Source organism: Macrobrachium nipponense, chromosome 1, assembly GCF_015104395.2.
Source record: "Macrobrachium nipponense isolate FS-2020 chromosome 1, ASM1510439v2, whole genome shotgun sequence".
NCBI classification, from domain to species: Eukaryota; Metazoa; Arthropoda; class Malacostraca; order Decapoda; family Palaemonidae; genus Macrobrachium; species Macrobrachium nipponense.
Window position 1 is genome coordinate 104,101,331 of NC_087200.1, and position 26,346 is coordinate 104,127,676.

At 35.9% G+C, this 26,346-nt stretch overlaps 1 protein-coding gene across 3 annotated transcripts in view; it reads left to right on the top strand.

The window, feature by feature from the left end:
* LOC135219512 (uncharacterized) overlaps positions 1–26,346 on the top strand; it is a 90,464-nt gene that overhangs the window by 38,927 nt on the left and 25,191 nt on the right. The window lies entirely within an intron of this gene.

Sequence of the window (26,346 nt, forward strand, 5' to 3'; positions counted from 1 at the left end):
GAATCACTTCTCCCTGTCTCGTTCTCACTTCACTTATACATTAGAGATATTTTATACTGAAAAATATTATGCACAGATATCCTTTAATACTCATTTCATATCCAGTTCATTAGAGCTTAGGGATAACTTACACCAAAGATGAATTGTGCCTGATATGTATTTCAGCTCAATCCTTGGTGTTGCGTGCAAGTTATTCTGAATGTTCTATAGTGATGTAGATTTTAAATGATATTTATGCTTAATATTTCTTATATATGTATGTATATATATAAATATATAATATTATTATGTATATTCCAAATATTATGCCATAAATATCTGTTAAGATCTAATTCATTATACTACATTCAGAATAACGTGAACGCAACAGCAAGGATTGAACAGAAGTCCATATCAGGGACAACACCTCTTTGGTGTAAATTATTCCTAAGGTCTAATGAATTGTATCTTAGCCTTGTTTGAGTACATGACCCTCTGTCATATATATTTCTATGCAATATATATCGGCTAGCACCTGGTGGCTGGCAACAGCAGGCCAACATTGTTTAAACTATAAAATCATCGTTATTTTTCATTGTAGAAGAAAAGTAAAGCATATTTGGAATCTTTGTGGAAAATTCTAACGGAATAATTTTTTAAATAAAACTAATATCATCCCGTAATATCATCGTTATTTTTCATCGCACAAGAAAAGTAAGAGAATAATTAGAGTCCTCGTGAAATATTCTACCTGAATAATGCTTTATTTTTTCTCTACAAATAATATTAAAGAAGTTAGCATGGCTGGGCATCTGGATCAAAACAACACTTAGCTAAAAACCATCTCCAATAAAATCTACATATATGGTCTGACTATGGTTCAATTCAGCCCAGTAATTTCGCCGTCTATAGCGAACATACACATGCACAGCCAACAACAAAACCGGTATCGCCCCGCCAACATATTTCCCAAGTCTGGAAGAGTATAGGGATGGGGAATATTAGGACCAATGAAAGCACGTGGAGCTGTTACATGACGTCACAAGCCACGCCTTTTAGCTACACTCGGTCTCATAGCCATTACTAGCAGTCACAATGCCGAAAAAATGTCCCCATTTCACAATTTATGGCTTGTGTGACCTATACATTTTAGTCCGATATATCTAAACATAATGCAACGCTAATTCAACAACAACATATTCTTGAAATGAGATACACCGAGAAATATATTAAGTGTTATTGACTTCTTGGTAATAGTGCTCAGTGCCTCTTAATTCCTGCTCGCAAAGTCGATATTTACTGAATAAATATTTTCATCGCGGTTGCTAAATTATATACTTAAAAATGCATGTTTAATGCCATTTATAAAGAGTTGCAATAACTCACTGGATGAGTCAAACAATATACAAGATGGTAAAATTGATGGTATATGACCAGTAATTAGCACTACAGACAAGAGGCCAAGAACTTTGCGGTAGTTTGACTCCCATGAAGAATCTTGGATTTTGAAAGTGATAACTTTAAAAGCATGGAGCATGAAACGTTTTTCAGGCGTTACTTGCTGTTGTTGCAGGCTATAAAAAGGTATTATATACAGTACTAAAATAAAAACTCCCTTATGCTTAAACGAAATGTGGAGGATACAGTTTTGATGACAAATTTATGCATCCCATAGGGTATAGTGCCGTCAGTACACCTCATTCGGTGCAATGTAGGCATTACTCAAGGTTCTTTGCAGTGTCCCTTCAGCCCCTAGCTGCAACTACTTTCTTTCATTTTACTATTATGCAAAGGTCACACATTCACGTATCAATGCACGCACGCCCACGCATGAGCGGAAATTGGTAGTTGGCAACAGCTTACGTCAGTTAACCGTAAATGTAACGTAAAAAATACGTAAAATCGTAGACGTACAGTGACGGGTCGTCCGGGCTCTAAGCTTCGCCCACTAGGGCGCCGTAGCCCGCTCCAGTTTTGAAATGTTCAAAACAAGTCATGGGTGGTCATGCCAAATGTCACCTGACGTATCTCCAGGCATTGCCCGTGGGACTCACAGTGACTACTGCAGGGTAAGCACTAGGGTCACCTGCATTGTTCGCCGTCGCTATTTTCTTTCCGCCGCGAAGGACGTGGGCCTCCTAATTATGCTGTAGCCTACGGGGAAACCGATTCGCACATTTACAACCCTGTATGACATGGCAACGCTGCAGCGTGGTATAAAAGGTCAGGTCGGCGCTCAATACAATCCAAAGGGGAATTTTTAAGCGATAATAGATATGCCAGCTGATGGGCACGAACCATTGACAACTTCAAATCCAGGACAACAGTGAAGCCTTAACCCACCCTGCCACCGCAAGAGGCTATAAGTTTATGCCACCTCTCACCTCCAAATAACTGTCGCACTCAGGTATTCGTGTTTGGAGACAGCATCAACCCACCTCGACCTTGGTAGTGTTGCAGTGCTTTTGACAGCACGTAGCTATAATATGAGTCATATCACATTACCGTGATTCATATACATACATCGAGCTACAAATGTCCTTTAATATCTAATTCTCTCTTCCTTGGAATTAATATATTTTCATATATATGCTTAACCGAGGGGGAATTTTTTAGGCGATAAGGGAATTGTCGGCTCCCAGGCACGAACCCTCGAAACCAAACAAATCCAGGATGACAGTGAGGCTTTAGTCCACCCCACCACCACAAGAGGCTATAAGTTTATGCTGCCTCTCACCTCCAAATACCTGTCGCACTCAGGTATTCATTGTTTGGCGACAGCATCAATCACCTCGAACTCGGTAGTGTTGTAGTGCTTTAGACAACAAGTAGCCATTATATGAGTCATATCACATTACCATGATTCATATACACACATTGAGCTACAAATGTCCTTTAACATCTAATTCGCTCTATCTTGGAATTAATATATTTTCATATATATGCTGAACCGAAGGGGAATTTTTTAGGCCATAAGAGAATTGTCGGCTCCCGGGCGCGAACCCTCGAAACCAAACAAATCCAGGACGATATTGAAGCTTTAACCCACCCCACAACCGCAAGAGGCTATAAGTTTATGCTGCCTCTCACCTCCAAATACCTGTTGCACTCAGGTATTCATTATTGGGAGACAGCATCAACCCACCTTGACCTTGGAAGTGTTGTAGTGCTTTTAACAGCACGTAGCCATTTTATGAGTTATATCACATTACCATCAAAAGCACTACAACACTACCAAGGTCGAGGTGGGTGGATGCTGTCTCCAAACAACGAATACCTGAGCGCGATAGGTATTTGGAGGTGGAAGGCGGCATAAACTTATAGCCTCTTGCAGTGGTGGGGTGGGTTAAAGCTTCACTGTCGTCCTGGATTTGTTTGGTTTCGAGGGTTCGCGCCCAGGAGCCGACAATTCACTTATCGCCTAAAAAATTCCTCTTCGGTTAAGCATATATATGAAAATATATTAATTCCGAGGTAGAGCGAATTAGTTATTAAAGGACATTTGTAGCTCAATGTATGTATATGAATCACAGTAATGTGATATGACTCATATAATGGCTACGTGCTGTCAAAACATTACAACACTACCAAGGTCGAGGTGGGTTGATGCTGTCTACAAACAACGAATACCTGAGAGCGACAGGTATTTGGAGGTGAGAGGCAGCATAAACTTATAGCCGGTGGTGGGGAGGGTTAAAGCTTCACTGTCGTTCTGGATTTGTTTGGTTTTGAGGGTTCGCGCCCGGGAGCCGACAATTCTCTTATCGCCTATAAAATTCCCCTTCGGTTAAGCATTTATATGAAAATATATAATTCTGAGTTAGAGCGAATTAAGGAAATTTGTAGCTCGATGTACATATGATATAATAATAATTCTATTATTATTATATAATATCTTAATTATTAATATATATCATATATATATGTGATGGTAATTGCTTCATAGCAAAAGAAGTTAAAGGAAAGGAGAACGCAATTTCGAGAAGTTCGGCAGTAAGGAAGCTTTTGCGCCCTTGTTGGAGGCGCCTATCTTCGTGGTGGTTCTAGAATCAGCAGGAGTGTTGTGGAGCGCAAAAATGCGCCAATATTACGGGAGAAACGCCGCGATTTCTGATGCAATACCTCGTCTAGATCATCTAAGAATGTCTAGAAACCTCGGGAGTCTGTGACGTTCGCCGTAGGCTCCGCCCCCAAAGTGCTGTATTAATACGACGAACGAACTTTGGAGAGAGTGATCGTAGAAGGAAGAGATTGTAAAAGAGGAGATCACCAGTTAGTAAGAGCCACCGATCAGATTATCAGTGAGAGATCAGCAGCAGTGATCGTCAGAGAGAGACTAGAGACGAAAGAACCGACGAAGTATCAATCAAAAGAAGAGTTGGTTGGATATTGGTCTAGTCGTCTTCTGGTGTGGACGACCGAGTTGTCTCTACGTCGAGCAGACTTCAGAGAAGAAAAGGTCCTGTTACAGGTGTTGGGAAATTCCTGCCTTACAAGAAGATTAGTTTCTGCAATACGGAGTCAAGAGGACGTCCGCAATCGCCGATCTACTTTCATGAAGCCACCTCTTCGAAGTGCCAAACTGTTTAGCAAGTATTCTTATTACCTCATTGGTACCCCCAGTTCATGCAGTGTAAGATTCTATCTATTTATGTAAATAGGAGATACCATTCTGCATTTACCTTTGTTAGTAAGCTTGTAAATAAACCTTTGTTGTGTTAGTGTTTCTTTCTATATTCGTATCCCCAGTTTCAACTGTTTGTGCTGATAAGTTTTTTTTTATTTTATATCGAACCTGAAGCGGACCTCCCTCAGAGGCCGTAACATTGTGTCGACCCTTTAACCAGGATATTTAGACACCGTAACATTGTCTCTGAGATATCTAAGAGTCCGTAACAATATATATATATATATATATATATATATATATATATATATATATATATATATATATATATATATATATATATATTATATAGGATTATTATATCCTTAATGACAACCACTGTCGTTCATGTTCACGAATATTATGATGGAGATCTTTTTTTGTTCCAGAACAAGGCAGGCTGAATCGAAAACGGATCGTAAACGAAAGAGAAAAGTTTAGATTCATAAATGTAACCGACACATGTACAACATTTATTTAGACACACACCAACGCACACACACACACACACACACACACACACACACACACACATATATATATATATATATATATATATATATATATATATATAATATATATATATATATATATATATATATATATTATATATGTGTGTGTGTGTGTGTGTGTGTGTGTGTGTGTGTCCTAGAATTTAGCACCTCTTGGCCAGCATTGTGCCCATTTTGAAATGGTGATCATACCACCTTCAGTTGCACTAAAGATCCAAACGCCAAAGCGAAAAAGCACCAACTCATGTTAGCATATACGTGTTTCAACTTTCTTGGTACGGGACATAGCAGCAAACAATGTAGCAGCAAATGCAGCTACAAATTGTGTAGTGGATATCTCCTTACATTGTATTCAAACCAGTGAAACAAAAAATCAGAATCATCCAAAAACGTAACGTAAATCTGGGGAAACAGTCCAAAAGGGATGAGAAGAAGCCTTGCGTCAATGCGGAAATTGTCAAGGATAAGCCGTCAGTTGAATTCCCTGCAACCCTACTCCCTACCGCTATGGCCATCTGGCACGCGCATGACCAGCCATTTCAGGCTTGAATGTTCCTAGACACCGGGAGCCAATGCAGTCTCATATCTAGTTAGCTGGCACGAAAACTCAATCTGCCTGTGATTAAACGTGTTCTCCTTAAAATCGCACAAATCTCACCTTTTAGCTCACAAATAGTCAAGGGCGAGTTTGATTTTGTATCTTGCAAATTACATATGGGTCAGAGGGTTGTTAGAGTAACGCTCGTTGTTCACAATGAAGTTGAAGTAAACACGCCAGTTCCCAATGTAAGCTTGATGAATGTAAAGAGACTCTTGCTAGCTAGACACAGGGTGCAAAATGGGCAATGTAGATATAAACCTTTAATGGACAGGTTTGGGGGGGGATGGTGGACAGATTGATCCTGTAGAGAAGCAATAGTCAACGCCATCGATTTGGAAAGAATTGGGATGGAAAGAGGTGCCAATACTTCTATAGCCCATAAATTCACTAATGGCAACTTTTTACACTGGCTAAAATCACGAATATGGCGTCTTAGGACTTCAGTTCTGCTTCTGACTTCAAGGGACAATGTACTGCGTCTGTCTCACAAAACGTATTTTTGTAAATTTGCTCATAAATATATAAAGTCGTCGCTGTTGGTTTTTTTTCGTGTCTTTTTCGATAGTATGTCGGTTGTAAATGTAACTTTGCAAAGAAAAGTGCACAGAAATACTAGAAAAAACGTACAAATAAAAAAGTTACTGAATCATCATTCTCAGTATATTTACGTAAATATTTTACAACAAATATGCCACGAATTTGTTACAGATTTTATTTCTTATCTGTTTTGATATTGTGTGAGCTGTAATTATAATTTTACAAAATAAAATAGTTATTTATTAGAAAAAACATATATAAGTTGGTAAAATTTACAATTCTCTTGAAAAATGGGTTGTAAATAGTCATTTTCAAATTCTCGTGGAAGGTAGGGAAAATTTTTTGAATTTTTTTTTCTTTCATCCTGTGCATTTGCATATCTTCCTCTTTCCATCGATTTTTTTATACCTGTCTACTAAAGGTTAAAAACAATGAGTTGAAGAATGTTAACATGTTAATAGGAGCTGATTACTTTAACTTTTTTGTTCAGTTTGTTTGTTACCCATGGTGGGGTCATCCCTTATGGGAGGGTAGCCCAGTGGGCCTTACAGGGGGTTAGACGCATCAACTGTTTGAACATTGCGGGTTCGTAGATTGGTAGAACCAGAATCACGACGTCGACATATGGTGGAGACTGGACACAACTAGCATTACCACGCATGAGCAATTCACTACCACAGAGCATGAAGCGATGGAAAAAGTCAAACAGTGTCACAAAAACAGATCAGGGTTATCGAAATAAGTATGCCACGACACTAAGTATGCCATTTCGTGGGTCAGAACGTCTGAACAACAACTACAGTGAACTCACTCGACAGACAGTTTGAAAAAGACCCAGATGTATCTGGAAGTGGACTTTATAGAAGTTCATGATGCACAGATAGAGGGATATTATATGCCACACTTCAGAGTCAAGAAACAAAGTTTGAATACTCTTCTCTGCATAGCTTTTAATGCGTCACCCAGACCAAATGCGAACTGTCTTTGAATGACTGCTTACACCCTGGTCCCAATATGGTCGAGATGCCTTATGATCTATTAGTAAAGTTTAGAAAACATCCTCATGCAGTAACATCAGATATATATAAAGCATTCCACCGTCTCTTGCTCAATCCAGCTGATACCAAATACGCACACTTTCTTTGGCACAAGATGTTGACACGAATGGCTACCTTTGCTTTCAAAGTTGTGGTCTTTGGTATCACCATTAGCCCTTACCTATTACAGCAAGTTCTTAGAATGCACCTTAAGGGTAAGGGGAGGGACAGCTTATTAGATCATTTTATGTGGATAACTATTTGCAGACCTACCACACCAAGGAAGAAATGAGAGGGGATTACATCGAAGTAAAGTGATTGTTAGATGAGGCTCACATGCCATTGATGGGGTGGGCTAGCAATAGCATAGTAACCCTTAAACGCCGAAGCAGTAAAAAAAAAATGTCTCCCGTGTGCCGGAGGTGTTTCAGAGTGAGCGCGGAAGCAGAAAAAATATTTTTTTCAAAAAATCACAGCGCGCTTAGTTTTCAAGATTAAGAGTTCATTTTTGACTCCTTTTTTTTTCATTGGCTGAAGTTTAGTATACAACCATCAGAAATGAAAAAAATTATCCTTATCATATATAAATAATGCGATATATGATAGCACAAAAACGAAATTTCATGTATAATTGTATTCAAATCGCGCTGTGCGTGAAACGGTTAAAGGTAACAAGTTACTTTTTTTTCGTTGTAATGTACACTAAATTGCAATCATTTTGGTATATAACACATTGTAAAACGATAAAAGCAACACAGAGAAAATATTATCACAAAATAATGCATGAATTCGTAACGCGCAGACGTAAACAAATATTTTTTTCAAAAATTCACCATAAATCTAAATATTGTCCTAGAGACTTCCAATTTCTTTCAAAATGAAGACAAATGATTGAATATTACTATACTGTAAGAATATTAGCTTACAAATGCAGTTTTCGACCATATCTGACGAGTTAAAGTTGACCGAATGTCGAATTTTTTTATATATATATTTTTTATATGCAATTATTTCGGAAATAAGAAAAGCTACAACCTTCAAATATTTTTTTCATTGGCTGAAGTTTAGTATACAACCATCAGAAATGAAAAAAATTATCCTTATCATATATATAATGCGATATATGATAGCACAAAAACGAAATTTCATGTTATAATTGTATCAAATCGCGCTGTGCGTGAAACGGTTAAAGGTAACAAGTTACTTTTTTTTTCGTTGTAATGTACACTAAATTGCAATCATTTTGGTATATAACACATTGTAAAACGATAAAAGCAACACAGATATATACACAAAATAATGCATGAATTCGTAACGCGCAGACGTAAACAAATAGTTTTTTTCAAAAATTCACATAAATCTAAATATTGTCCTAGAGACTTCCAATTTCTTTCAAAATGAAGACAAATGATTGAATATTACTATCTGTAAGAATATTAGCTTACAAATGCAGTTTTCGACCATATCTGACGAGTTAAAGTTGAACCGAATGTCGAATTTTTTTATATATATATATATGCAATTATTTCGGAAATAAGAAAAGCTACAACCTTCAAATATTTTTTTTCACTCTACATGTTATTGCGCACATTTTCATATATAAAACTCTATGAAATGCCTGATATGAAACGGAGCAAATATTCCGAGAATGGAACGTACGCATTTCGGAGATTTGTGGCGGAGAATCCGCGCGCGGAGGGAAGGAAAGTTTTTTTTTTTAAATTCACCATAAATCTAAATATTGTGCTAGAGACTTCGAATTTGTTTCAAGATGAAGATAAATGACTGAATATTACTAGACTGTAAGAGCTTTAGCTTACAATTGCGTTTTTCGACTATTTCGGTAGAGTCAAAGTTGACCGAACGTGGTTTTTTTTCTATTTATCGTGATTTATATGCAGATATTTCAAAAATGAGAAAAGCTACAACCTTCAATTATTTTTTGTTGTATTCTACATAAAATTGCGCACATTTTCATATATAAAACTTTATGTAACGGCTAATTTAAAATGGTGCAAACATTACCACAATCGCACGTATGATTTTTTCGGAAGAGTTACCGCACGAACGTAAAGAAAATGTTATTTTTTTCATAAATTAACCATAAATCGATATATTGTGCTAGAGACTTCCAATTTGTTGCAAAATGAAGGTAAATGCTTGAATATGACTAGAATATAAGCGTTTTAGCTTACAATTGCGTTTTTCGACCATTTCGGTAGAGTCAAAGTTGACAGAAGGTTGAAAATTTGTCACTTATCATTTTTAATATGAAAATATTTCAAAATTGGTCAAAGCTACAACCATGGGTTGTTTTTAGTTGTGTTGTGCATGAAATTGCGCACATTTTCATATATATAAAACTTTGTGTAACGGCTAATTTAAAATGATGCAAACATTACCACAATCGCATGTATGATTTTTTTCGGAAGAGTTACCGCGCGGACGTAAGGAAAAAGTTTTTTCATAAATTCACCATAAATCGAAATATAGTGCTAGAGACTTCCAATTAGTTGCAAAATTAAGGTACATGATTGAATATTACTAAAATATAAGAGTTTTAGCTTGTAATTGCGTTTTTCGACCATTTCGGTAGAGTCAAATTTGACCAAAGGTTGAAATTTTGGCACTTATCCTTACTTATATGAAAATATCTCAAAACTGATAAAAGCTACAATAATGAGTATTTTTTTGTTGTATTTTACATAAAATTGCGCACATTTTCATATATAATGCTCCATGTAACGGCTATTTTAAAATGGTACAAAAATTATGTCAAAGTGACGAAATAATTTCCGAGATACTTTTTAGTGTGGCAAGAAAGAAATTCGCGCTTGCGCGCCTGCGTAACGATTGTAAACAAAACAACACCTCGATCCGTGAACTCCCAGCATCCCCCAAGGCGCGTGATTCAAGAGTTTTCAGCTGGTAGGCCTAGAAGTATTTTTCCGCAAATTTTTAAAAAAACTTTTGTATGTCGACGTAAAATATGTCCATTCGGCACCCGAGAGACAAAAAATGTCGACGTAAAATACGTCCAGTCGGCGTTTGACGGGTATTTGAGCAACAAATGGTAGGAAATGAGCCTGCACAGATCTTGGTTTTGGGTTAGATTTGGGATAGAGATGGTGATTGTTTGAGTCTGAAACCATGTAAGGGGAATAAATGTGAACGGGAGGGCATTAGTCTTAAAAAACACAAATTGCTGTCTATATTAGTGTCAAAGTTTGATCCTTTGGGGCTTGTCAGTCCAATTTTTTTGTCAGGGGTAAGATTTATTTGCATGATTTGTAGGAAGCAGGAATAGGATGGGATGTTGTACTAAATAGAGAAAGACTGGAGCAAGCAAATAAGATCTTAGACGAATTCACTTACATTCACACACTGAAATTCAAGAGGGAATGAGAGTTACACATATTCACTGATGTTTCTAGTAAGGCATATGGGGCAGTAACTTACGAGGGGGAAGGAAGGCCAGACTAACCTTTCCACATCTAAGATGAGGATGATGCTGAGGAAGCAGGCTAGATCAACTATCCCTAAACTAGAATTGTTAGCTTTGTTGTTAGGGTTCAGGTCAGCTAAGCATTTGAAGTCTTGGAATTTTATAGCATCGTCATCTGGACAGATAGCAAAGCAGCCATGACCTGGGTAGCGAGCAGGGAGGGAAGTAAGAATACCTTTATCTCGAACAGGGTGGGAGATATTAACCTTATCCAGCAGGAGTGTGACATTGAGCTCAGGTACATGCCCACCACTAGCAACCCAGCTGACAACCTAACCCGAGGTTCAATTCAATATTGAAGGAACTAAGCAACAATCTAACTCGAGGTGCAACACTGAAGGAACTATGCAACAATCTTTTGTGGCACAAGGGACTAGCCTTTTTTCACGTGATAGGCCAAACTGAACTGCCATTGGACCATGCCGAATTGTTGAGCCAAAACCACTTTCATGTTGCCGCAGTCCTTCGAGAGTTGAAGGAAGAAGGAAAACTGTCTTCGCCTGCCGAACTATGGGATCTCAGGGGGAGTAACATTGACTTTGTGTAACTAATTAAGTTGATGAAAAATGTCTTAAAATTTGCACGCCTCAAGGCAGATCCATTTGTGAAACTTGTTTATATGGAACGATGGCACCACGTTGCTACAGAGTGTGACCACTTAGAGAATGGGGTAGCAGTGCCCACTCACATTACCAATTTCATTGCTCAGTTAGGGTTAGTTATAAGGGATGGGGTAATCTATACAGAAGTAGGTTAAGGAATATCATTAATCATTGTTTTTTGACAGGAACGTTGCACCACAGGGTTGAAGGCCATCCGCCTCATACACCCCACCCGAGTGATCGAAGAAAGGGTAGGCTACCTCCTCATCGTTGCCTGTAGGGTCAGCCGTGCAGTTTACTTAGATTTCTGCAGCAGACTGGCTGCGGTAACATTTGTGCTGTTACTCAGATTTGCCACTAGACATGGGGCACCTTCTCGCATGTATAGTGACAATGCCTGACCTTCTGCGCTGCCAGCACCTTCTTGAGCGAGGTGTACAATGAGTACATCACACAACATTACCTCCCGGAGATTTGGATTCATTGGACTTTTCAAACTCCTCGGTCACCCTGGAAAGGAGGCCTCTTTAAGAGTCTGATCAGGGTGGTAAAGCACACCCTCGAAGCCACCTCACAACGCAATGTCTTCCGCAAGGAATGGTTTTGCATGCTCATCAAGGAGGCTGAGGCAGTTGTGAACATTCACCTGCTGGTGTACGCTACAGACAAAAGGGACGACGAGATTCTCACGCCCTCCCACCTGGTCTGGGGCGATCTAGTTTGTCTATTGCCACTGGTAGTCACATACAAGATGTACCAAACCCTGACCACTAAGCAGTTGCGTCATCAGCAATTCTGACTCACTGAAATGCTTGAATGCTTCAAGTAATACTGGCAACAGGGTTACGGGTTACCTGAGGTCTCTTCAAGAGCGCCATGACTTCAGGGAGAGTTCTGCAACTGCACTGCACGTAGGAGACATCATTCTAGTAAAGGTGGAGCAGTGGAAGTGCGGTCAAGTGGCCCCTCGGCAGAACTGATGTTATCTACCCTGATGATCGAGGGATCATACAATCTGTAAAGTCCTCTTCGAAAGCAAAGAGCACCTATGTGCAGTGGAGCACTTAGTGCCCCTAGAAGTGAGCGCCAACGATGATGAGGAAGAGAAACAAAGAAGGTATCAAGGATGAGAGCAACTCAGAGGGAACGAAAACAATGGGCTGGAAGATTGTGTTGAAAGTGTGACCCGAAAAAGTGAAAGACTTGAGATGAATGAAACAGAGCCCGAAAGTGTTCGAGATAGTGCGAGTGAAGGAGTGGACAGTGAAAATTTTAGACCGAAGAGAAAGGCCGCAATTGGGCAGAGACTGAAAATGTCATAGTGGGTGATGAACAGAGTAGTATAATGTGCTGTGTTCTTGTTTCATATGCAAACTTTCAAAAAGAGTGGGAGCTGAAAAGAGATCTGAAGGTGAAGGTTTTAGGGCTAGTCTGTAAGTCTTGCATCTTGTGCGTTCAACAAGGGTGGAGGCCAGGCCTGATATTGGAACTGTGAACATGTATGCTGATGTGTTTTTGTGATTTCCTAATGTGTCATTGCATAACTCATGATCTGCCCGGGACAAGACGTTATCCCTCACATGTCTCCATGTTGTCTAATTGAAGTGACATTATGCAATGCGTGCATCTACATGAACATTGGAGAGTTCACAGTCTATTTTTTCCACAGAGAATCTCTTGCTATCGCTATGATTGGGTTGTCTCGCCTATTAATGGAACTTATTTTCTTAACGAAATAACCTTTAGTCATTCTGATGAACACTACCATTGTCTATCTTATTGCAATCCTGTGCCTTATATGATGCTCGTAGTAGAGAGCCTTATTACACGATGAGAGTATTATGAATCGATTGATGAAGTTGGCTTACTGCTTGATTTTCAGTGTTGCCTATTTCCAGTTAATGATGTGTTATCCTATTGCACATTTGATCGTTGCATATTTTAATTGCTGATATGTAGCTTGTTGCATGATTTTGAACATTGCTTGTTTTTGGTGATGTGTTGCCTTGTTTCGTTTTCGTGATAAATGCAATTTGTGTGTCTTTTGTTCTGTGTCAACGAGTTGAGTGATCACTCTGGTGAAATGTGTGTTGTCGTGAGTTAGACTCTAGTTATAGCGCTGTGAACGAGCCTAGGCTGCGACCAGGAAGACCCGCTCCTCCTGCCTCACCTGTCTTGACCTTCTCTTCCTCTTTGGTTTGGTGAACCATATTCTTTGGCCGTGGTGAAAACTGGTTCGCAACTGATTATACAGCTTTAATCCTTCTTTGGAACAGTCAGCAAACCTTAGAAATCAACTACAGTAAACATAGGCATCCGAGAAAGGCTTAACAAATAAGCAGCAGTAAAATGCATACTCTTTCCAGTGTGTAAGGCTGAGAATTTATAATCATTTACTCATAGAATCAAATGATATCACATAGCAAAATTTAATTTGTTAATCAAATTTAGTGTAATAATAACTTATAAAGAAATTTCAGCTTCAGGGATGATTACTGGTAAGTTCACTGAGAAAAAGATTTATTCCAAGGAGCAGGTATAACTGGGGATGGAGGACTTTCACCTTTGGTTAAGGAAATTCATTCACCCAAAATAAGGATTATAAGCCACTGATCAATCGAATCTTTTATTAAGCTGGCTTAACAACAACGCCTTTTACATCTAGGTCCTTCTCTTGTTAACTAGACTAAATGACGACTTCTTTCAGAGGTCAAATCTTTTCCAAAAAATTCTATAGTAACAATCTTAATCTCAAATCAAGAGTGCCACACAATTGCAAGCAAAAATACTAAAATAATATAGTCGAATCATAATGCACAAATGGCAATTAGGATCCTTAATTATTACAGAGTGGAGGACTGTAAGCAAGGATGACTCCCGCTGGGATTTCAGGGTATTTTACCCGGGTAAGGCACTGGCAGTGAGTAGAATAGCTGGCACTGTTGGTCTACAGAAGGACTTCACACAACAGGGACATTCAACATATCTGCAATGCAGGGAAAGTGGCAGCATACGAGTAAGGACTACAGTAAAGCATTATTACTTAAATTGAATGATAAACGAAAGCACAAAACGCCACAAAATCTTTACACTGATGAATCACAAAATCACTGAATAACTGTATGCACTAAATATAGTAACGCTAAAACTAAATGCAAATATGAGCAAATTAATACATCCACAGTTAATATTCACGAATATCTCTGGAGATAGGATAATAGGGAAACCCAAAGGACGTAGGCAGTTCTCTTAAGAACTCAGTGGCACTATTCCAAAGGTTGTAGAGGGAGAGAGGGCACGAAATGTAAGTTGGTAGGGCCCGACACGGGAGCGTGGCAGTGTTCATCAAACATGTGGCAATGGATCTCTAAGGACAAGCAACACAACAAAAACAAAATTAATCTACACACGTGTGTCACAAAAATTCCAAACTGGAATACTCAGCTGTGAAAATGTCCAAATGCACGTGAGGTTTTGGCTAGTTATCTAAATGGGTTTGTGCATGAATCAACCACTTTGGCTAGAGTGAAACATTCATTCGTAAATATTCAATTTCGATAACTCCTATGCCGAGAAATTCGTTCTCTGGGAACCAAGTGGCAGTTCATTCTTACTACCCAATGTACTGAGTTTCGCTTACACATCCACCCATCCCGCTGCAGTGGTCAATTCACTATTTTAAAGTTTAATACTAACTGGACATGTAGTAGAATTTATTCGTTTTAGTTTTGCTATCATATACAAGATATTGTTACCACTAATTTGCTCAGCTTTAATGAAATTGACTGGAGGAATTTTAACAACTCTCTGAGGAAGGGGGCAGTTATCAGCTTAAGGCCAGGTGTCTTAATTAGATAAAGGGCAGCGACAGTTGAGATTCGGGGATATGTATTTCGGTGACAGGGATATGACAGGCAATGGCTAATGGCCTTAGGATGTCATTAAGAATGAGGAGGACGATGACAGATCAAGTCTGCTTTTTTAAGCAATCTCTGCATACTTTTAATAGGGAAATAGTTAAGTAACCAAGTGTCAGAAGGACGCTTATATATATATATATATATATATATATATATATATATATATATTATATATATATATATATATATATATATGTGTGTGTGTGTGTGTGTATGTATGATATATATGTATATATATATATATATATATATATATATATATATATATATATATATATATATATATACACACATATTATATATATATATATATATATATATATATATATATATATGTATATATATATATATATATATATATATATATACATATATATATATATATATATATATATATATATATATATATATATATATAGATATATATATATATATATATATCACACACACACACACACACACATATATATATATATATATATATATATATATATATATGAGTATATATATATATATATATTCTTATATGCTGTTGCTTTTGCAATGCATATCATCCTCTCCTTAACTGTATGAAGTGTTGTAAAATTATTTGCAATATTTTCAGATCCCTTATTTTCCTTAGAGTTAGTATGTTCTAATAATGTATGTTCAGATTTCGCATAACATGATTTAGAGTTAAGGATAACGTAGAATGTGAGAAGAAAGAGAAAATGGCATTGTCTGTTCGAAGCAGGAAAATAGCTGTCACCACTTGAGGCAGTGTGGTTCCAATTTTGTTTTTTGTTTTTTTGTAAACAATCATGCAACACTCGTGACTGTTTCAGACTCGTGTCTTTGTCGAGAAACCACGTGAAGATTACATCATCTTTCGTAAGCCTAAAACATTTCCCATACGTCTGATACCTTTCATTTCATATAAGTAGTTAGAGATGTTTTTGCATTGAAAACTATCTAAAATTTACTGGTAAATTAACTCTTATATCTCTCGATTTGTCAAAAGAGAATGTGTTGACTCGTAAATACTTTAATTTTGAAGTGGAAAGGTTTGTGGCGTCACTCAAGTAAATGACGAAACTTAATTTCATTCGAGAAAATTCTATAATCATATCTTTTACATTAAAAGACTTTTATTGTCTTAAATCATGTAATAATAAATGTTATTTATGATTGTAATCCCACTTTCTTTCTACTTATTGTTTTTACAGATAATTTTTATGATATTAGCTGTCTCTCGTTCCCAAAATCGTTCCCCCAACCATTTTAGACGAGGCTCACTGACTAGTTTCCATAAGAGGACAGAACAAATATGTCATTCTGAGACTTCCTATTGCATTGTATAGAGGGGCGTGCAGAAGTTGCTCTCTCTCTCTCTCTCTCTCTCTCTCTCTCTCTCTCCCCCATGCGAGATATTTTTTATTTCACATTAATGTAAAGATTTTATACTTAGTGATTGGTCACTCGTAAATTTTAGATATGGTATTTCTTATGGTTATTTAACATTGCTTAGTGCTTATTGTGGAATCTGAACAAATATTGTACAAGTGTGTAACGACACTTTTTACGAAACAAGGTGAATTTTTTTAGTATGGTGAATTTTGGAGCTAGCTGCAGAAGGAACATAATTGGTATCAAGGTAAAGTGTTATTACAATTTTTAAGTTGCAACTTGAAAACAGATTTACAGTGGTTTGGTGAATCTATTTAATTTTTTACACATTGCAATTTTGTTTGTTATGTGTTTATTTCTTTTGAAGTTATTTTTTATGTATTTATCCATTTTTCTTATTGAAGTGATATTTTTGTGCATTTATCCATTTTTCTTATGGAATTGTTTATATATGAAAGGCCTAGGGTTTTTGATTAATAACATATTATCTATGTGTTCTCTGTGACCTATGGAATGTGGAGAACAGTGAGAAGCAACGACCCGAGAAAGCTGATGAATGAGTATTCTATAGGTGACGTGAGATAAAACTGCTTGGTTAGACAAGTCAATGCACGACAGTTTATGAACTCTTCTCAAAGTGCCTTTGTGAAACTGGATGCAGCTAGAATCGTGAGGCGCTAACGAAGTGTGCGTTTGTATGTGCGTGTGCGCCTCTTCCCTTTAATAGTTTCATACACAAGTCTATGGGGGAATTTTGATAGAGGGTCTTCGAGAGAAAGGCAAGATGCCGTGGTGCTCACCGGGGAGTTTTTGTGACATAGTGTTTAAGTGTCCGGTTGCTTGGGTGAGTGTTAAGATTACTTTAGCCAAAGAGCGGCTTGTTGTCTGTTTGACATTTTTAAGAATATCCAATATTTAACCTATGATTGTTAATCTTGTGTGTGTACTTACCGGGATGTGTTCTGTGTCTTTGAAACAGACGATTCTGGCAGAACTGGCAATGGAGGGACAAAGAGTTCCCAGAGGGGTGTAGACTAATGATGACTACCATTACTGTTAGACATTTTTACTGTTCGGGGTTTTTCGAGTTAGTCTGTAAGACTTGATTACTTGATTGATTAATTATTTATTCATTGTTAATAAATGTTAATGTTATGATGCGACTCTCTCATTTTCATTACCTGTTAGAGTGGAGAGAAAGGGGTGGAGAGAAAGAGGTGTCTGTGCTAGAGAGAGAGAGAGAGGAGTTGCCGAGAGAGAGAGAGAGAGAGAGAGAGAGAGAGAGAGAGAGAGAGAGAGAGAGAGGCTGGGTTTGCCTGACGTTCGGTTCGTGCTACACGCTTACCTAATAAGTAATGGGAATATCCCATTACATATATATATATATATATATATAATATATATATATATATATATATATATATATATATATATATATATGTTCTGTGTGATTAATGCTTTCTTAGTGTTTTTGCAATTTTTATATTTTCCACATTTTTCTGTGTTTTCATTTACATTCATAATTTGATTAACTTAATTGTTTTCATTAATTAATCATTGCATATTTAATTGAGTTTAACACTTGTGAATTACTTTGCATTTACTTGGAATTCTTTTCAAGTTTTATTGTTGTTTAGCATTTGTGAATTAATTTCTAATTTTCAGTTATTAGTTAACACTTTTGAATTTCAAATGGATTAATTAATTTTCTTGATTTTTGTGATAAATTAATTTTTGATTTAATTTTACTTAATAATTAATTCAAGAATTAATTAAACTTTGTATTATTTTCAAGTAACAGTATATTTCACTAAGATTGTGAATTCCATTTAGAATGTGTACTGAGATGGATCAACTTCTAGGGTTTATAGAAGGAGTAGGTGTATATGTAGATGACATAGTGATTTACTCTACAACTTGGGAAGATCATTTGAAGATTCTGAAGAAAGTTTTCAAGAAACTTTGAGAAGCAGGACTATCAGTCAACCTACTGTGTAAAGTTAGAAACCATTTCTGGAAAGAACAATGAAGTCGTAGATTATTTATACTGTTGCGACTCATGGGATTCAACACTATGATAATCAATCTCCTAGGGGAGGTATCTTATATGCTGTTGCTTTCGCAATGCATATCATCCTTTCATTAACTGTACGAAGTATTGTAAAATTGTTTGCAATATTTTCAGATTCTTTATTTTTCTTAGAGTTAGTATGTTCTAATAATGTATGTTCAGATTTTGCATAACATGGTTTAAAAGTTAAGGATAACATACAATGTGAGAAGAAAGAGAAACTGGCAATGTATGTTCGAAGCAGGAAAATAGCTGTCACCATTTGAGGCCGTGGGGTTCCAATTTTATTTTTATTTTGTAATCAATCATGCGACACTCGTGACTTGTTTCAGACTTGTGTCTCTATTGAGAAACCACATGAAGATTGCATCATCTTTCGTAAGCCTAAAACGTTTCCCATACGTCTGATACCTTTCATTTCATGTCAGTAGTTAAAGATGTTTTTGTATTAAAAACTATCTAAAAATTACTGGTAAATTAACTCTTATGTCTCTCGATTCATCAAAAAATTTGTTGATTCGTAAGTACTTTAATTTTGAGGTGGAAAGGTTTGTGACATCACTCAAGGAAATGACGCAACTTAATTTGATTCGAGAAAATTCTATAGTCATATCTTATTAATGAATGTAATCCCGCTTTCTCAATACTTATTGTTTTTAAAGAGAATTTTTACGACGTTAGCTGTCTCTCGTTCCCAAAATTGTCCGCCCAACCATTTTAGACGAGGCCCACTGACGTTTCCATAAGAGGGCAGAGCAAATATGTCATTCTGAGACTTCCTATCGCGTTGCCTAGAAGGGCGTGCAGAAGCTGCTCTCTCTCTCTCCCGTGCAAGATATTTTTTTTATTTCATTTTAACGTAAAGATTTTATACTTAGTGATTGGCCACTTGTAAATTTTAGATTTGGTATTTCTTATTGTTATTTAATGTTGCTTAGTGCTTATTGTGGAATCTGAACAAGCATTGTACAAGTGTGTAACGGCACTTTTTATGGTGAAATTTGGAGCTAGCTGCAGCAGAAACATAATTGGTATTAAGGTAAAGGGATATTACAATTTTTAAGTTGCAACTTTAAAACAGATTTACAGTGGTTTGATAAAACTATTTCATTTCTTACACATCGCAAATTTTTCTGTTGTGATTATTTCTTTTGAAATGCTTTTATGTGCATTTTCCATTTTTCTTATTGAAGTGATTTTTTTGTGCATTGAAGTGTGTTTACACACACACACACACACACACACACACACACACACATATATATATATACATATATATATATATATATATATATATATATATGTAATGGGATATTTCCCATCACTTATTAGGTAAGCGTGCAGCACGAAACGAACGTCAGGCAAACCAATACACAGCTCTCCTCTCTCTCTCTCTCTCTCTCTCGTCTCTCTCTCTTCTCTCTACTCTCTCTCTCTCTCCTAGCACCGACACCTCTTTCTCTCTAAGCAATCTCTCTCTCTCTCTCTCTCCACCTCTTTCTCTCCATTCTAACAGGTAACGAAAATGAGAGAGTCGCATCATAACATTAACATTTATTAACAATGAATAAACAATTAATCAATCAAGTAATCAAGTCTTACAGACTAACTCAAAAAAACCCGAACAGTAAAATGTCTAATAGTAATGGTAGTCATCATTAGTCTACACCCCTCTGGGAACTCTTTGTCCCTCCATTGCCAGTTCTGCCAGAATCGTCTGTTTCAAAGACACAGAACACATCCCGGTAAGTACACACACAAGATTAACAATCATAGGTTAAATATTGGATATTCTTTAAAATGTCAAACAGACAACAAGCCGCTCTTTGGCTAAAGTAATCTTAACACTCACCCAAGCAACCGGACCACTATAAACACTATATAACAAAGACTCCCGGTGAGCGCCACGGCATCTTGCCTTTCTCGAAGACGCCTCTATCAAAATCCCCCCATAGACTTGCGTATGAAACTATTAAAGGGAAGAGGCGCACACGCACATACGAACACACAGTTCGTTAGCGCCTCACGATTCTAGCTGCATCCAGTTTCACAAAGGCACTTTGAGAAGAGTTCATAAACTGTCGTGCATTGACTTGTCTAACTAAGCATTTTTATCTCACGCCACCTATAGAAACTCATTGTCAGCTTTCTCAGGTCGTCGCTTCTCACTGTTCTCCACATTCCATAGGTCACAGAGAACACATGGACAATATATTATTAATAAAAAACCATAGGCGTTTCACGGCTCGGCCACTACCACGCTAGCCCCTGCCTAGCAAAATACAAAACACACTGGCCGGCTTAAAATAAAACATAAGTAATAACTGCACGTCGCTGGCATTATGAAATAAAGTCTGTTACTCTTATATCTCCTAATAACACTAGACGCATTTTCTCTAATTTTTCTGCATTTCGGATTCTTGAATATCCCTCTTTGCTTGTCTGCAACTAGCTGCACAGACAGTACACTATAGCAGGCTGTAGGAAGACTGAGTGCCTCCCTCATTGTAGAAGACTTCTCACGGCTTCTGCAGATCCCCAAAAGACATGCTGTAGAATTCTCGCGATCACCATCATGGAAATTCTTGTAATCACCAAAAACGGCAGCAACCTCTCTGCACGGCTGGTGGACGTCTTGCTGGCGTCGGGAAATGACTTTTGGTGTGTGTTAGTATGTCAGTCGAGTCACTGGTCAATCAGAGAAAATTAACCCAGACAAACTACTTCTATCAAACAACGATCTCAAAAAGTCAGAAATACTAACTGAACGTCTCCCAATTAACTCCCCTTAATATGACTACTAAATCATAAGTCATCATCACAACTCTCAAAGGAAAAGAAACATCAAGTTCTCCAAACTCACACATCAGCACACACACAACTCAGAAATCACAGCAACTCCACGGACTTCTGCACTTACATTTCAAACTCGAATGTTCTCATAAGAAAAAAAAAGAAAAAAAAATCGTAATGAGCCCAAGAAAAAAAAAAGAATCACGTAACACACCCAGACCCAAAAAATGTTCTCTCAAGCTCTGATATTCAAACAACCCACAAAATCAGTAAAAATCTCCAATGTTTAACAGCAAAAACCCTTTTACTGCTCATACAACTAATTACAAAAAGACTTAATGTCAAACTCCCATTTACGTAAACAGCAACCCCCGACAAATTACATCTCCCGTCCAAAAAGAAATGCTATTTAAGCTCAATCCCCAAATTATATCTCTCATAGGAAAAGGAAGAAAATAAAATTAAAAAAAGGATAATCACAAGTAGATTTTCCCCCAATCACAAAATACATAATATATGTATGATATACATAACCCCCGCATTTTTCCCAAGAAATGCTCCCTGTAAAGTTACGGAATTTCTCGACATCGCAACTTTATCTACTGGAGATGTCCAGAAAGCAAACTCTCACCCATGCGCTTTCGTGAAATGCTATTGTCAACATTTCCAGACATTGCGAAAATTCTGAGCAATCGTCCTCAGAGGAATAAAGTCAGCACACGGCTCATCACATCGCTTGTCAGCAGAAAAATCGCCTGCGGACGCATGTTCTAACAGCAGCATAAAAATTGTCTAGTCAGACACACAAGTTTGGAAACTCATGATTCTCAAAAAAACGTCTAACAGACACATTTCACAGAATTAACTCCAGGATATGATTAATGTGTTCAAAAATTTGTCTCAAAGACTTATTCTCTCACCATGACTTTGCCCCATTATATGCTTCCAAAATAACACACTTGTGAACATAAAAAATGCACACACCTCCATAGGACTCTTAATGCAATAATGCCACTCCTCTCTAAATAGTCACGAAACCAAAGAGAAAGAACCACAGAAATCTTCTCTTGGCTAAAAATAAACTCCATAACCACAAAAAAAAAAGGTCACCCGTCAAAGATTAATTCCAACTCCATACATTTCACTATATTAATAATAACACCACTCCGGTTAAAAAAATATTTCCTCCATTTGGTTAATAACCAACCCCTTATATTTCTCTCTTATTTCTCCAATAGCCATATGTCAATAAAAAACAACACCACTCCAAGAATAGAGAATAATCATCTCTATTTCGGCAAGTACAAAATATTTACCGCTATTTCCCCAATAACTCCATGTGGAATAAAACAAGGCTCCAACAAAATAATATATCTCCAAAAAAATGTGCACTCCAGGCAACTAACTCACACACTCACAAATATTGCCCCATAATCTCCAAATATGTGTCTCCATTTGCAACAAAGATGGCTGCAAAATAATTGAACTAAACATAGCTCTCATCACCATTGGCAAATATAAAAAATGGCCAAAAATATATCTCCAATATATTATATCTCAAAATATAACTCCAAAATAATATATACCTCCAATTATAACTCCAAATATATCTCAATTATAACTCCAAATAGTATATCTTAATTCTCCAGAGAATAACTCAATGTTATAGTCAAAAACTATAAGACTCTCTCCATTTAGCATAATTGCTAAAAAAAAGGGCAAAAACTCGGCAAATAAAAACTGTCTAGAAGATTCTAGAAAAAATCACCAATGTGCCACAACTAATTATAACAGAACTCCAAATACACAGTGTCTAAGCCAAGACTTCTCCATATGCACTACGACATAGGCCACTAGAAAACTTAACCAAGTTTCCTATCTCTCACAAAGTTGTCACAAATACAACAAATGTATTGTGCAAGAAACTCACAATTTCGGGAACACAAATATCCAGAGAAAAAATGTAGTGCCATTACCTATGCATTCAAAACATGCAAGAAATTCTCCCATATATTTCTCTGCAGCATCAAATAGCTAAAACACGAACACGTTCCCGAACAATGACTCTAAGTCATGAACTGAAATATTAAAAAAAATTCACACCAACTGGAGAGAAAAAATAAATTCAAATTCACTCATGGTAAAAAAACTTGTGTCAGCGATGGCTAACTTCCAAAAAAGGAGAAAAGAAAAATCAACGGCACTGTTAACTATCTCTCGTGACTCACTAGATGTCAAGCAATTATCTGCTGAACACATAAAAATAGGAAAATAAAAAAAATAATGTGTTGTTAGTTCCTCCCATATTCAAAAAAGATTTTACCACCCTTGATAGCATTACAGCTCCCACGTATTAGTATAAAAAAAAATCAGTATCAGAAATATCATTATCAGCAAAACCACCAAATTTATATATATATATATATATATATATATATATATATATATATATATATATATATAATATATAAATAGATAGGTAGATAGATAGATATATACACAGAAATGTTTGGAAAATATAAAAATTGCAAAAAGACTAAGAAAGCATTACTCACACAGAACATATATATATATATATATATATATATATATATATATATATATATATATATATATATATATATATATATATATATGTGTGTGTGTGTGTGTGTGTGTGTATGTGTATATATATATATATACTATATATAGATATATTATATATATATATATATATATATATATATATATTATATATATATATATATATATAATATATAATATATAGGGTGGGCCAAAAGTAGCCTCACAGTTACTTCATGGACTGTTTCTCATTCAAAGTACTCTTCAATAGAAAATTAATACTGTGCCATTAATACATGCTACTTATTTTTATCCTTTTCATGTCACTCATTCTTAAATATGCCACTTATTCATGTCTGAAAAATTTTATGCGTTTAATAAATTATTTTTTATTCTGTTTTAACTGCGAGGCTACTTTTGGCCCACCCTATATATATATATATATATATATATATATATATATATATATATATATATATATATATATATATATATATATATATATATATATATATATATATATATATATATATATATATATATATATATATATGTTCTTTGTGAGTAATGCTTTCTTAGTCTTTTTGCAATTTTTATATTTTCCACATATTTCTGTGTTTATATATATATATATATATATATATATATATATATATATATATATATATATATATATATATATACATATACATATATATATATATAATATATGTAAACACACTTCAATAAGAAAAATGGATAAATGCACAAAAAAATCACTTCAATAAGAAAAATGGATAAAGGCACATAAAAGCACTTCTGTCGAGGAATGCTGTGCTGCCATCTCTTGTATATATTTTCACTCCATGGACTAAAGAAGTTATTTCTTTGTTTATTTGGTTGTCCTTGTTTTTTTTTGTTTTCTGATCACTACCTGACACCTAGCCACCCGTAACAGTAAGTACTGAAAAGACTCCTTTATATAAATTGTTCTATGTATTAGTGTATTATATAATGTTGTGTGTTAAAGTGATCCAGTGTTTATATGTGTATACTGTATAACTAATGAAGATTGTTTGTGTATTGGAAATGTCATATGTTAACCTGTGAGTGTTTAAAAGTTTATAGAGTATAAACAATAAGGTTTGCATTAAGTTTTACTTCATTGTGCATTTTCTGCAGTCAAGAACTTAATAATATTATATCAACAGTTATATAGCTGTAAATATGTTTATATTTTGCAGAACACCTTAGACCTTGGTCAGTCGTCTTCATTCTTGGTCCTAGACCCTAGACTCTTGGTCTTTGGATCTTATTTCATCCTTAGATACTCATGATTCTTCGTCAGATTGTAATCACGTGCAGTACTTTTCCTGGTCCTGATTATACGCGCAAGATCTTCAATAGACCTTTATATTATTATAGAAGTTCCTGGTGTTACACATGAAGTTTGTTTATTTTGTATGTTTCAGTTTGTAAATTTATTTTAAGTTAATAGAATTTTTCATGTTATACCTTTATATTAAAAATTAAACAAGGAAACTTAAAAATGAACAATCAAATATATTTTTAAAATTTATAAAAACCATAACTCAACAACTTCAAAAGTAATAAACACAACATAAAAATTTGTGATGTGTAAGAAATGAAATAGTTTTATCAAACCACTGTAAATATGTTTTCAAGTTTCACCAAACCACCGTAAATCTGATTTAAGTTGCAACTTAAAAATTGTAATATCACTTTACCTTAATTCCAAGTATGCTTCTGCTGCAGCTAGCTCCAAAATTCACCATATAAAAAAAATTCACCTTGTTTCATAAAAAGTGCCGTTACACACTTGTACAATGCTTGTTCAGATTCCACAATAAGCACTATGAGATACCTACCCCTAGGAGATTGATTATCACAGTGTTGAATCCTACGAGTCGCAACAATATAAATAATCAACGACTTCATTGTTCTTTCCAGAAATAGTTTCTAACTTTACACAATAGGTTGACTGTTAGTCCTGCTTCTCAAAGTTTCTTGAAAACTTTCTTCAGAATCTTCAAATGATCTTCCTAAGTTGTAGAGTAAATCACTATGTCATCTACATATACGCCTATTCCTTCTATAGATCCTAGAAGTTGATCCATCACTTGTTGTTTTTTTTTTGCATTTACAATTTGATTAACTTAATTGTTTTCAATAATT